This window comes from Anarhichas minor, unplaced genomic scaffold (genome assembly GCF_050575085.1).
Source record: "Anarhichas minor isolate MPS153535 unplaced genomic scaffold, ASM5057508v1 ptg000012l, whole genome shotgun sequence".
In the NCBI taxonomy this organism is placed as follows: domain Eukaryota; kingdom Metazoa; phylum Chordata; class Actinopteri; order Perciformes; family Anarhichadidae; genus Anarhichas; species Anarhichas minor.
In genome coordinates, this window is record NW_027466458.1 from 7,497,486 (window position 1) to 7,509,820 (window position 12,335).

The following is a 12,335-nucleotide window of genomic DNA, read 5'->3' on the forward strand; positions in this document are numbered from 1 at the left end:
ATGTCAAGGTTGGCCGTTTATAACCCTTTGAAACAACAAACTAAATCATTTTTATCTATTTGTGCTATGCTGAAAAGAGGAGCAATAGGTGATCCGTTCTGACGTCAGTGTGCATGTCACCTTTGCGTCTTCTTGAATGTTAGCTGTTAAACGGCGCTTAGAGAGATATTCATTTCATCCCTGGAAGACAAAACAGACCTTTAGAAGCAGACAAGAAGGGCAAACCTCTTTATGTTTTCTGGTCACTGTCAGAGAGAAGAGCCAGATGGAAATGTCTTTGGTTACAGGAAGAACAAACCCTGAGTGTTTCTGTATGTGAGTGAATGGAGGGGGGTTGGTATTGCTGAGGGCAGACAATCAAAGGGAAGAGAAAACAATACAGGCTATTCTCTCCATTCCCTCCCTTGGTGGTTCTCCGAAACCGGCTTCTCGCTGCCTTTTCTTAATATTTTCTCACTTATTAGATCTTTTTTTCCAGTGTCTCTATATTTTCCTCTGATTTTCCCTGTGTTCTATGTACCATGTTTCTACAATTGTCTCTTCCCTCGCTGTCTCTGTATCTCTCTCGTCCCTCTGGAGAAAACGACTGAAGCTGTCGCCGCACACTCAGCGGTTTGCAGCATGTAGGAGAATACTGCTTGTGCTTGTAACTTAAAACGGTGCCTAAAGTGAGAGAAATTAATAGTGACATGCCCCCTGACACACACGCAGATGGGCTAAACACACACACACACACACTTTTAGAGCATCCACATTCAAGTCATGCCCCCCATCCTGGGGTTTCTGCTCTCAAAGGTGCTTCACCCCAAATCCCTGTTCAGATAAACAGTGCTTGTCATCTTGTAAAACATCCTCAATTCCTCTCTGACTCATTCTTTCACTCCATCACCGGGATGTGACTTTTAATAGAAGAAGTGGAGGAGGAGGAGGAGGAGGAGGAGGAGGAGGAGGAGGAGACTCCTCATAGACAGACTGGTTCCTGTCCAAGCATTTGAGGCTTCCATCAGCCCGGCCCATGCAGCCTCACTGGTTTCACACTACATTTACCTTCATTCACTTTAACACTCCATTGGGTCTCAAACAGAAAGGGGTGGGGTGTAATTGCATTTTGAGTGATGTTTGTGTCATTACCTTGCTTCAAAGTCAGCGACAACAACAACAATTTAGGGACACGCACTCAGCCTGCCTTAAAAGTCACAGCTGGCAAATTAGAGCAGAGATGGTCTCAACCGAAACATAAAGACTGAGAGAGTCACTTTCAACAGCGCTTAATACTGATCACACACCCTCTGCAGTGAGTTAAAGGTGAATTTAAATTAGAATTCTACCCACTTTGTGTGTAAAACTAAAATATAAACTATTGTAGGCCATCAACGATTGAAACCTCTACATTTTGTTCATGTTATTTCAACACCTGCTGAGTTATTGACAGCTCATATTCATGTGTTAGTTGTGTTGATAGCAATCGACCAGCCTGTCAAAACTCATGACTTGGTGTGACATACTAACAGACTAACATGGTTCATTGTTAGTCTGTTTGAACTGTTACATTATTTTCTGTTCCTGCCCACTCAAATGTTCTAGTTATATATTGAATTGCATGTGACAGCAGAATGCTTTTAGTCTTGAATGCTGCACCTTTTTGTGTCCCTTGTGTTGTTGTCATTTGGCAGGATGTGATGCACAACATTTTAATGGCTATGTCTCAACTAGAAGAATTTATAAGCCAAGCAGACTCCAACACTTGCATGAGCACAGCTGTTGTTTGTTTGTTTACAAAGGCTTGCAAGTGCAAATTGTTCCTCGGTCTCAGATTCAAAACATAATAAAATGATGTGCTCAATTTCTACTCCAAAACGCTGTGGAGCTCTGACCAGAAATAGACTGTCTGTCTGTCTGATTAATGAGGGACTCGTTTGCCAAGGCGAGCGATGCTCAGCTGGACTGACTCATCAGATAACCATATTCTGACCCAAAACACAGCGTTGGTTCAAAAAGTCAAGAATCATCATTATCCTTTTTGTGTCCTCTGTTGCAACGACGGGCGACCCGCAGCGCCACGGCGACCTGGCACCTACAGTCCATGTCCGTGTGCTCCTACGGTGTTGGTGTGCATGTATCAGCAACATGCACATGCGAGCACATGAGTGTATGTGCTTTTACTGTTTGAGCATGGTTTTGCTGTGCTGTGCTGTGCTAATCTGTTCAGACAACAGGACCGGCCATGTCCAGAGGCTATGGGCTAAGGACAGGAGGACCTTGACAGTGCTGAATCTGTGAGAGTGTGAGGATGCCTCCACCCACACTGACTTGTCGGCCTCTCTCGCCACGTGACTGTCAAGACAATTATGATTGCGCCCGTAGCGTAGAATTAGATAAAGAAGGCTTGGGGGAGACAACTGCCTGAAATGTAGACAACCATCTAATGTGCAGGCTGAGAGACAAGTGGCAGCGACAGCAGGTGAGTCAAATTCTTATGTTTAAAATTTAAAAAAGGCTGAGATCAAATTGAAGACCAGCCAAGCTTAATTGTGTGACAGGACGGAAAACAAGATAGCAGCATGACAGAAGCAGGGAGATAGAGGTGGAGATAAAAGGGAGGAGTGGGCAGCGAGCCAGTGGTGGCTCTGGAGGGAATCTGGGATTGCTGGCGGTTTAACAGCACGTCAAGCAGCTGGTCAGTCCGCGCCATTTGCTATATTGGCCTTAAAGCACTGCTGAGATGAAAGCCGCCCACAACCCTAACCCTTACACACACACACACACACACACACACACACACACACACACACACACACACGCCTCCATATGCCATCCTCTGAGCACATGCACCTGCACTCCTGTGGCTAAAAGGCTACTACAATTATCGCATAATAGATCTTTGCCCTGTTGCTGGAACAGAACCACCTGGGTATCAGATGAACTGAACTCCTTCTGTAACCCAGAGCAAGCGAGGGAAATAGGGCTGGGAAAGAACCGGCATACATTTATGGGGTCAGTCCAATATTAGCGGTCCACGTGGAGCACAAATCCCATGCAGCAACTATAATAGCTCTCGTTCATCACAACGCTCACAGAGGAAGACCAACCTCATGCATAGAGTGCTCCCTGCCAGAGACGTATTGCTCATTGTCAGTGCGAGGGGCACTTCATAGATTAGATTCATCACTGACCTCATCAAGTGCACAAAGAAAAACAAATTGGCTGAAACTGTACAATGTTTGTCATTAGCTGACATGTGCCCTATTTTCTACCCCCACTTGTCACTCCCTAATTTGAAGCACAGACGCTGCAGGCCACCACACAATGCACAGAAATGTAGCGGCGTTGCTCAGCCGAGAGCGCGCGCTGACTCGTAAGGAGACAAACAAATCGATAAGCAGTCCGCTCTGTTCCATTATCAGGCGGAAGAAGTTAACCACCAGCAGCAGCAGCAGCGGGAGCACAACAGCAGCAGGGACTTATGAGGGGGAGGAGGAGGAACAAAACAATATGAATTCCCAATTCATTTGAGAGCAAACACTTGCACTGGCATCTTATCGATTGAGGACAAGTTGGTGGAAACTATATTGGTTTTAATGCTGCATTTAGCAGGGCTTTCACTGCAGTGCCACTACTGCCTCTGACAAAGGTATCAGCCATTAGTTTGACCTTCTGAAGTTTGCTCCAAACTTTCAAAATGTGTGTTGTGATATCATGTGATATTACTCTCCTGTGTTCAAAACCATGTCGTCTCCAAGGTTGTACTTACTGTAAATATCAAGAAGGAAGATTTGTCTTCCGGGCCATCTGTTGTGTATATTTCTATTTTGAGATTGATTTTATATAATCACCCGTAAATGCAACAATTATCCTGGAAGAACTCTACGACAACATATCTTGATGGATCGTTTCCCTACAGAAAATGTACAAGAAGCAGCATAAAGAAAAAGCCTGCCTTTAATATTCAAATAAGAAAGCCTCACAATTTAAACACTGTGATCTAAAGGAGGTAAACGCTGCCATTTGCGACGTCGCAGCCTCTGTAGCAGAGGTCACTGCTCATCAGCCAAAACAGTGGGGGCATATAATCTCTCTCACCTACGCAGCTGAACGGTGGGCCGCTCTGAGGGCTTCTGTAGCTGGCACATGTATTTCCCAGGCTCTTACTCCCTCATTACCTGCCTCCTTTCCCTCCGTCTCTCTGCCTTTTTTATAAACAGTGTCTTGCTTCTCTCAAATCTTCGCTGGTGTTTCTATTTTTACCAATGTAACAAGGTTGCTTGGTCACAGAGGACTGTGAGGAGCAGCGAAGGAAAGAAATGTTCACTGGGATCCAAGACGCATACACGTTATACTTCTGTTACGCCAGCCCCCAAGAGGAAAGGGCCCGGGGGCTGAGAGTGGAGACCCCGGAGATGGAGAGAGATGGGAGAGAGAGAAGAGAGGGCGGGTGAAAGAGCTCCTGCTCCAGAACAGGCGATGGTTAGACAAACTCTTAACCTCGAAGACAGATGAAAAGAATCAGCTGGGAGCTGAGTGAATACGAAGGAAATCAGGGTTTAATTCAGGGTTGTGTGGTGTCGTTTGGGGAAGAAAAGTTGAACCTTTGAAAATCAAACAGGAATAAAAGTCTTTGATGTCCTGAATAAAGTGGAGCTATGAGTAACTATAGATCTGGTTGTACCCTCTCACCATGTTAACTTTAACCTAGAAGCATCTGTTGATCTAATGATTGTTTTGGATTAGTGTCGTCCTGGAATAGAGCCAGGCTAGCCCTTTTCAGTCTTTATGCTAAGCTAACCGCCTCCTGGCTCCAGCTTCATATTTTGCAGAATTATTTTTGCTTTACCTAAACCAATTGACAGCGCAGACCTGGTGATGTTGCGGTCCTTCGGGAGTTCGTGATCTGGCCTTGACGCCAGCAAAGGTTTGAATTCAGCAATTTCGGAGATCATAGTTTGTGTTTTTGTTGTGTTGAATTGCATTATATTTTGAGCTTTAGCTGTTCTTTTGTCATTGACAATGCTTATGATAAGAAAACTCTCATTCTCTTTCTTGACATATGTAACTCGTGACTCTACGATAAATAAAGAGGCAACCGCCAATTGCGAATAGCTTAGCTTAGCATAATGACTGGAAAGAGGAGGAAACAGCCAGCCTGGCTCTGTCCAATGGTAATAAAATCCAAATACCAGCACCTCTAAAGCTCTGTTATCTCATTTTTATATCTCATTTAATTTGTGCAAAAAACAAAGGGTTAAAACTACATATTTACTCAATGGTACTTTGATGCAGTGGTAATGTCTTGTATGTATATCACTGCCTTAGCGATATAGATGACTTTCACAGGCGTGAGACTGTGATAGAAAAATACCAAAAATCTTATTTAAGTTCAAAGTATCCACACCGTATGTGGTGATGATTTAATTTTTTCTAGAACTACCGTGCTTGGCTGGGCTCCGAAGGGGCCAGGTCGTATGAAATACAATATCTTTCTATTTACATAGCGGTCACACAGTCCATTTGATATAGTCCACTGGCTTCTATGTCATGTGAATAACTCATGCTCAGAGGAGAGGAGCCGACGTCTGTCAGACCCATTCAAACCTATTTAACTGTGCTTTACATTGTATCTAGTCAGCAGAAAAACAGGAGGGGCTGATCTGGGAAGGATAAATTATTCAGTGCTTTAATGAAGGTGCACAAGGGTAAATTTGCTCTGTAAAATGGTGCGTCCTCGGGAGAGGAAGCCCACTGAATGACTTGGGACAAACAGAATAGCTGTAAGGTCATACAATATCAATATTAATAGATGTAAAGCTACAGAGAACTGTACTACTCCCCAAAGGTTAATACTGCTGACAGGTTACATGGCACGACATCCATACCGTCTGGCTCTGAGAGGAAAAGGTTGGATTTTAAGGTGCCCTCTTTCTGTGGTGTTATTCCATCACGGTGACAACCAGAGAACATGACCAACTACATCCTAAACAGACCACAAGAGTGCTGACAGACACAAGCAGCGAGATGTTTACATGTCTCTCTCAGCATTACCACATTTCCACAAAAGTACTTAGTTAGGTTCAGGAAAAGATTGTGAAATACTTAGTTAGGTTTAGGCGACAAAACTAGTTCAATAGGTTTGGGAAAAGATCGTCGTTTGGGTTAAAATACCTACGGAAGCTCATTGTACTTCCATGTTAATGATTACGTGGATACCACACAAAATCATTTTGCGGGATATCTATGTTTTCGTAGGTATAGCTATGCATGCTGGATGAGACCAGCCTGATATGGTACAACATTATGGCGACTGTGGCTAAGTGGAGAGCACGGCCGTCCTTCAAATCAGAGGATCGGTGGTTCGATCCCCGGCTCTGGCTCCGCTAGCTGCATGTGTCGTTGTGTCCTTGAGCAAGACACTTAACCCCAAAAATTGCTCCCGTAGCTGTGCTTACGGTGAATTGTAAGTCGCTTTGGATAAAAATGACTGTAATGTAATGTAACATTGCACCTGCTAATCGTAAGCATAGTCAGTGAGTGCATGTTAGCATGCTAATGTTAGCATTTAGCTCCAAGGGCCACTGGGCCTTTGTACAGCCTCACAGGGCAGTTAGCATGGCTATAGACTCTTAGTCTTATTTTCTCCTCAGCTCTCTCAAACACACCAGTAAAACAGCAAACAGTGTTTGATGGTTGGCATGTTGGGAGATCACCGCTTGATTTCGGTGAAACTGTCTGTCCGTGTTTCTGCTGTCAACACTAAAAAGCCCTGTGAGCAGCCCTGTTGCATGCTCGCATCAATTATTAGAACAAAAGACAACTATGGATAGCTACAATTACTCTGAAAATCATAGTCATAATCCTCACAGTCGGTTTTCCAGTTCTGTTTAGATCGTTAAGGTTTGTTCCACACTTAGATATGCAAAAGATGACACTCGCTCTCTATCGACTGGTAGTATTGAGGACAAAGGTATGCTTTGATTTCACCAGCGTTTTTTAACTAAACCCATCTATAACAGGTGATATATTGTTTTAGAATGACTCTGTTCATTTCATATCTAGCGAGCATTTCCAAAGGATAATACCAGTGTAGCTTCACTTGCTTCCCATCACCCTTAACGAATGACATGATTAAACCCACTGATGTATTTGCAGTCAAGCTTCATTACATTTTTTAAACGAGCACAGATCACATGTGATTATGTTGCTCCACCACAAATTCAATTATGTGAACAGGACAGGAAGTAGAGACGCCCTTTTCTCTTGAAGGCCATCATCTTCCTTGTTCTCTCTCTCAAACATGTGTGATCTTAGATAACACTTGTAGTATGTTACTGTTTAATTAAGCCATTATAATTCCAGTGGATTTTTTTCTTTCTCTCAGTTTGCATGCAGTCTTGTTTTGCCTCTTCACTGCCACCAGAAACTCAGAAACAGTGAAGAATATGAAAACACACATCCTCACAGCAAATACACTGGTGGGTTGATAGCATCAACAGGGAAACACTCAAATTAGCCTGTGCTGTTCTTTAACTATGTATAGCATGCCGCATATAAATCTTGTTATCCAACAAGAGGATTCTGTCACGAGGTGTGAATGTTTGCTAGCATGCACAACATGTGCTGTTTTTGTTGCTGAGCAACAGAAACATAATTTTGGATCTGTAACAATCAGGTGCTGACCTTCTACTGACCTTCTACTAACTTGACAGTTGTCTTTTTTAAGAGGACGTTGGGATCAAAATGGTTTGTTTTTTAAATGAGATTACTTTTCCACATGAAGACACATGAAACTCCACAATAGCCTAATACACATGTTAATACAGCCTCTTCCAAACAACACATCAGATCACCACTCTGATATGCAAATACGCTTCTACATCGTGTGATGGTCTTCCACTTTACAGAACATATGGTGCTAATGCATGTGTGGTAGAAGTATTCTGGCTGCTGGCTTCTTTATCTGTTTGCCCTTTTGAAGCTGCGGCTTCACGGTGTACTAGACGGTCTGTTTTCCCTGGTGGTGATTTCAGCTTTGTACCTGATATGAAGTGCTCTGTTCCTCCAGGACAAGCTGTCTGATGTGAGAAAAGCCTGCTATCCTGGAATACATCCATTTCCTCAGGAAACACACTCACATTCACGCACACGTGCACACGTGCCACTGGAAGCTGACGTGCAGCCTCTCACCATATGGGATAGCTGACTTCAGATCACCATGGCTCGGCTACCAAATGAGCCAATCACAGCAGCAAGCTGTCACCGGTGTGCCACTGTCACATCAAGGATGTCTCACGTACCGGGGGAATATTTTTGATTCAACATCCTGACCTTCAGAAATGGACGTAGTCGACGTGACGTCACCCATTGGTTTATGGACTACTGTTTTGCAACCAGTGAACGGAAGTGACCATATTTGGACTACGGAGGAGTGACGTAAGGACGCCGTATACGGCTCTGGTAGTGGTAGCGACCTGTCAATCGCTGTGTAGCCCCGCCCTAAAGCATCCCCGCTTTATGGTCTATTTTACTCTGGATTGGACCATAATTTACTAAATGAACATCATGCTGTAGTGAAGAAGACTTGAAACGAACCATTGACACCATAAACTCATGTCTACAATGTTTACTGAGGTCATAAATCCAGTGAGAAGTAGAGTCATTTTCTCATAGACTTCTATACAGAACCAACAGGCCTTCAAGGAGTGTGACATTTTCAATCTTTGACACAGGCACTACAGATAACTTTGCCCTGGGCCGCCTTGTATTCTATCAGCTTAAATATCGCTTTTAGCAGCTATTTGCAGTTCAGTATAAATAACAAAGTCAACAACTCTTTTCCCCTTCCTGTACGTACAACGGCATCAGCCACGTACGAACCACGTCTGCTGCTTTCGTCTCTTGTCGTATCACAGCGAACGGGGAAAAGGCTCCCTCTGCTCCCCTGGGGCATCGCTGCCAAGGACACCTGTCTGCTGCTGTGATTCGCTGTGTTCTACTGCACTCCAGTCAGCACGACGGCTGATTACACAAAACACTGAATGCAAGAGTGTCCTACAGCGGGACGCCTCAGGCTGCAGTCATGTTGTGCAGAGCCCACCCCGAGTTCCTCTCTCTGCTGTCCCAGACTCACTCCACCAGCTGGCTGCTCATCTGTCTCGCCATCCACCTCTCTGTGTCTGGACCGCAGTGTTAGTGAGGAAGGGCTGCGTGCTTGCTGCATCCAGGGAGCTACTCTGGTCAGTCCATGCGCGTGTGTCCGTCTGTCTGAGTGACAAAGAGGTCGGCTCTAATTAAAATCAGCATTTGTTGCCGCAGGGAATGGTAACTATTGTCGTGGCGGCAGTCGGCCCACTCGGTCCCCTGAGCAACAGACAGCTAATGAGAGGCGAAGACATGGCTCTGCTGCCAGAGGAGCATGAGCCGGCTCTCCGTCTCGTTTTATTCTCTTTTTCTCCGTTTTTAATCTCTTTACATCGAGTTCATAAATGGTTTTGTTGTTCTGCTCTCTGTCTTCCTCTGACTCTGCCCTCATCTATCTCTTGTTTTGCTCTTTACTCATTTAGGAGACCTATGGACGAGCTTGCCACGCTTTGATTATATTTTCTATTCTCTCTCTCGTTTCTGATTTCACCCTTTCCTTCCAATTACATCTAGTTTTGTCTTCATCTTGCTCCTCTTTCATTTTGCTCTCATTTATGGCAGCACATGCATCTCCTCCCTCTCTTACTCTCTCTCTCTCTACCTTAATTAGCAACTTTACATTTCTTTCGTTGGCAGGTTCTCTCTCTCTCTCTCTCTCCTCCTGTCCCTCACGCTCCCTGATGAAGTAAAAAGTAACATTTATCAGATGCTCAAATATTTTTGGAGTGTCTGTGAGCGTATAGAGAGATAATTCAACGCAACATTTATGTGGTTTGCAGCCTTATCTCTGCAGCGTTGGCTCTGCTTGCCTGCAGAAATACCACCAAGTTAATCATTTGTGCTGCAATTGAATTGCTAAAACACTTACAGTTTTTCTCAATTGCTAAAACACTAAAACCCATTGGCTGAACAAAGTTCTCAGTTGCCTGAACTCGTTTAGCTAATTGTGCAGTCTGTTGTCAATACCTTAAACTATTTCACTTGGTAAAACACAATTTGCAGATCTCACTTAGACTTTTCAGCAAAACTCTAAACACATTCTCAGTCTAATGCACATGTCATCCATATTGGTAAACACAAGTGGCAACAATCAAATACAAATAGAGAACACATGTCATTGATTAAACACGATCACTCAAAATTGATTTCACTTGTATCAAATGATGTGACACAACCAATATAAGCCAGTTTAGAGAGCAAACAGGTGGTTGAAGGTGGGAAGGAGAAAGTCTGAGAATGGATAGAAGAAACAATGTGAGAGGACGAGGACGAGGACAAGTGCGTATGCGAGGTGGGCGACGAGGAGGAAGAGGAGGAGGGCACGAAAGAGGAAGAGGAGGACAAATAGGAAGAGGAAGACAAAGAGTGGAAATATCTGATGAAATTCGAGCAACAGTCATAGACCATGTTATAGTTCACGGACTGACAATGAGGGAAGCAGGACTTAGAGTGCACCCCAATTTGAGCCAATTTTCTGTGTCCACCATAGTGAGGACATTCAGAGAAGAGAACAGGTACAGTATGCTACTGTATTTTTGTAATTGCAAATTTACTGTACTACACTATATGCAGCTGTTTCAATAGACATTTGTAAAGTTCATCACTGTATGTATTGTACTGCATGAATATTTTTTGTAAGTGCACATCTACTTTTTGTAGAACTGCAAGGCTGCCACATGCAGGTGGAAGGAGAGCTATATTCACTCAGGAGCAAGAGACCGTTATAGTGGGCATGGTCCTTCAAGATGATTTAATACGACTCAGAGAAATCCAGGAACGAGTGATACAAGACAACACACACTTCCAGGGAATCGACAGTGTGAACATTTCCACAATTGACCGTGTCCTCCATCGTAACAGGATACGAATGAAACAAGTATACAGAGTACCTTTTGAGCACAACTCACCAAGGGTGAAAGAACTGCGAGCTCAGTATGTGCAAGTAAATGTACATTCAGACACATTTACTGTAATCCACATTGTCTACAGTACTGCCACATACTATGTGAATGACATTACTCTTCAGTACATACAATGTATGTGAATCAGAAGTGCATACAGTAGGCCTAATTGAACTCTACAATATAGCACTGTCTCTGTACAACTTACTAAATTCTACATACATTATATTGTATTCCTACACAGACAATATTTGACTTGGAATCCTTGGACAGACCCCATGAGTTAATCTTTGTCGATGAAGCAGGCTTCAATCTAACAAAGAGGAGAAGGAGAGGCCGAAACGTGATTGGACAGCGGGCCATTGTTGAAGTCCCTGGTCAACGAGGTGGCAATGTCACAATCTGTGCTGCTATCAGCAACCACGGTGTTCTACATCACCATGTTACACTCGGGCCATATAACACCCAGCATCTTCTAAGATTTCTGGCCAATCTAAGAGATATTTTATTTGAGCAGCAGGGTCAAGAGCTAAATGAGAATCCCATTCCCACCAATGTGATAGTGCTGGACAATGTCAGTTTCCACCGAGCTGCTCAGGTAAGGGAATGGTTTAACATCAATGGTCAGTTTGACCTTGTTTTGCCCAAAGACAAGAAGAAGCACATTGATGACATGTTGACTCCTTTGATTTTTGTCCCTTTTACTGTAGTATTGTATACTGTAGTAGGCCTACAGTGCATTGTAGGCTGTATAATGTACAATAAACAAATTGTATGGCCTTGAACATCGTGCTTTCTATTTGTTACAGGAACAGTACTGACTGCTCAATAGATTTTGACTGGTTGCAGGTTCATATCAACAAAGAACAAGAATTACAGTATCACAGAGACAAAGGACACGTTTGTGAGATGCAGGGTACAGTACTGTAAAAATAGGGGTACAAGGAGGAGGAAGAACAAAAGAAATTGCAAAGAGCAAAGCACAGTAGTAATTTCTGATCAATTTTGAGCTACTGTAATAGAACATGTTTTCGTTCATATGAAATTTGTTTTGAGATTAAAAATCTACTTCTCCCTGAGAACTATATGTTTTGAACAATGTGTTTTCTATTTATTGGTGTATTGTTTACTGACTGCTTGATGGTGTATATTATTTTGATCACTTTGTTTATGATTTGAGAGCAGTGTTTTGAGCACAGGTAAAACTGTTTTGAGGCGAAAGTTTCATTTTGCAAGAGGATTCAGAGGTTTTGTAAATAGTGCTTGAAGATGAGGTTTTGTGTTTACAGTTTTGAGAAAATGGGT